The sequence below is a fragment of the Myotis davidii genome, unplaced genomic scaffold (assembly GCF_000327345.1).
Source record: "Myotis davidii unplaced genomic scaffold, ASM32734v1 scaffold560, whole genome shotgun sequence".
Taxonomy (NCBI): domain Eukaryota; kingdom Metazoa; phylum Chordata; class Mammalia; order Chiroptera; family Vespertilionidae; genus Myotis; species Myotis davidii.
The window spans coordinates 1,968,072-1,970,899 of NW_006294418.1; the positions used below are offsets into that span (position 1 = coordinate 1,968,072).

Genomic DNA, 2,828 nt, shown 5'->3' on the forward strand with positions numbered 1-2,828 from the left:
AATGCACATCTATTAATATCAACACTGTGTTGACTTTGAGTCAAGGTCAGAGTGGCAAGCCCTCATCCAATGCGTTTTCCCTCTCTATTCAAGTTTTCATAATTCGCATGTTAATAATACAGTCCTGGGAGAATTAAATAAACGAATACATTATGGCACTTAGAACAGAGTAAGTTTCAAATTGCATTAACAGTTTAGCTCTTTTTGTTTCTTGCTGTAGCTGTTGTTGCTATAATTAGCTATAATTATGAGTATTGAACGTCAGCCTGCATGACTGCTTCACCCTCCTGCTCCCTGTCCAGGCCCCAATGCCTGTGGACCATTGCAGCTATGAAACTGCAGGCAGATTGAGGGCGGTTGCGGGGTAGGGAGGCACAGCTCTCCACTTTAATATTTTGACAAAGGGTTAAAGTAAGTCCCTCTCTAAAACTCCCTTTTCAGGATTGTGACTGAATTAAAACTTAATTTTTTTAAATTAATTAACTGAAAGTTCATGGTTAACAACAACAACAAAAAGGTATATATAATCAGCAGTATTTACAGCAATTGATCCATGTGGTTCTTAGAGTCCACTGGCCCAAAATTAGGCTCATGAATTCCCTAACAGTCAAGCATTCTAGCTGACCACTTGCCTATCAGTAGCACGATCTCACCATCAAAAGAGCAGTGGGGGAAGCACCGACAGTTGGGACAGTTGGGAGGAGAGCATAAGGTTCAAGATGGAAAATCATGAACCAGATGCTATTGTCAAGGAAAAACAAATTGTTGATATAATGACCAGAAAAGCCAACCAACTTTCAGAAGCAGGAAGGGATCTACTTGAACATGGATTGACATGTGTTGGCCTTAATGCTGCTCTCTGTGGCCTAGTAGCAAAGTGTTTTTCAGTGCATCTTAAATGTGACTTGTATAGCTGCTGTTTTAACAATGGCAGTGCCACTATTTTTGACAGTGGACATATCTTACAAAGGTTTATTAAGTTTACCATTGAATACAGGTGATTTAAATTGTGAAACCTATACCATGCACAAGGTGGATTGGTTGGACTTGTTTTGGGTGGTCTGTACCGTTTTCTTGGCTATACCTAGGAATGGTGGCCTAGGAACCAGGTATGCCTCCGTCCTGCTATCAGAGAAAGGAACATCGTAACCTACTGTGTCAGAATTTCTAAGCCTTTCTTTAGAAAGATGTTTCTCATTTTGCTCCAGGCTGGATTTGCAGATACCTCGGTTCTAGACAATATAAACTACTTAGAAAGGTTCTTCACTTCCCTGAACCTGTCCTAGAAATTCTGTGATTGTTAAGCAAATGTATACACAAAAATAAAACTGGGATTAAAAAAAGAGCAGTGTGACATTCTGTTCTTGGTTTCATTATTATGAGGCCCAGAGGAGGAAAAATCTCCCATTACTCCAACCAAAGGCTTGTGTCTTGAATTTTCATTTTTATACTGCAATCTGCCTTTTCCTCTGAGCAATTTTCAACAAAAACTCTCATCTCTACAATATAACAATGTATTCTAATATAGTTTAATCCATTCCAAGTTTTTTTGTTTTTGTTTTTTAAGAAACACTCTACCATCTCTCTTTTTATACAGGCAGAAAACAGCAATAAAGTCAGCGGAGACAGAAAGTTCTGCCTCAACAAAATGTACAGAATTTTATATTGCAAAGCTGAATATTTAGCCTCTCCATCTAAATCCTCTGCATTTAGGTTAATAGACATTCTTCCCACAGAGCAATGGTTGGGTACACTATGGGAAATTATAAACATTTACAAATGTACTTATTTTATTTAAAAAATTTCTTTAGCTGCAGGAGATATGTTTGGCACTTGTAAAAAAAAAGTAATTAAAAAATATGTATGAGCCTGTCTTCTGAAGCTGATATGTGTTAGAGAAACAAAAAATCATTTAAAAAAGAATATAGTTTGCTACAAGTTCTATGAAAGAAACAGGGAGCATTTCAGAGTAATAACAGATGGCATTAGGGATGGCGTGGGATCCTTTCAGCCACTCTGTGGTTAAACAGTGTTTTCGAGCTGTGATCTTGTTTTTGAGAATATCATTGTTTCTGTTATGCCTGAACAGTACAGAAGCTGGGTACGTGTTGAAAATACTCGGTTAAAATATTCACTACAATGAAGCTAAAAGTGAGAGTAATAAAAATAATTAAATAAGTAAAGAAAATGGCAAATTTGGCATGTATGAGTTAATCTTTTGAAAATAGTATTGATTTCAAGGTACACATAGTAAAGTATACATCATATGAACAATACTGTGCTTAAGCAAAAACCAATACCAGTAGAGTAGCCCATTGCTCATCCCTTATCTGCCTTCTTTTCCAGAGTTTTAATCAACAATCCTATATATATTTCTTATTTACAAAGTGTACAGCTTATTTATTCCCACTAAATGGTAAGTTCCAAAAGATCATTTTTTGTTTTGTTTTTTATCTGATGCATCGCAAACAAAGTGAATGCTACCTTTCACATTGGGGCTAAATACATATTTGTTAAACCAAGGAATATGCAAGTAAATGAGTGCACAAATGAACCAATAAAGAATTTGATAATTTAAAATAAATAATCTTGAGTGAATTCTTAAAATAACTTGCATATGTATTTTTAAACACTCAATATAAGTAGCCCCATTTAATATTCCCAATCACTCCTTTCTCCTATAGAAGCCTGGTGAATTTCTGAATTTCTGTGTATAATAATTCTGATTACTTACATATTTTATTAAAATATAATGTTGAAAAACACTAGGAAAATAATTTATGTAAGGATTTTTAAAATATTCGAATGTGATAGTCATATAGTCAATT

The 2,828-nt window shown here is 35.1% G+C and overlaps 1 pseudogene; it reads left to right on the top strand.

Moving 5' to 3' along the window:
- Nucleotides 1-719: 719 nt before the first annotated feature.
- LOC102766945 lies at nt 720-1,297 on the top strand (annotated as a pseudogene).
- The last annotated feature ends 1,531 nt before the right edge of the window (nt 1,298-2,828 follow it).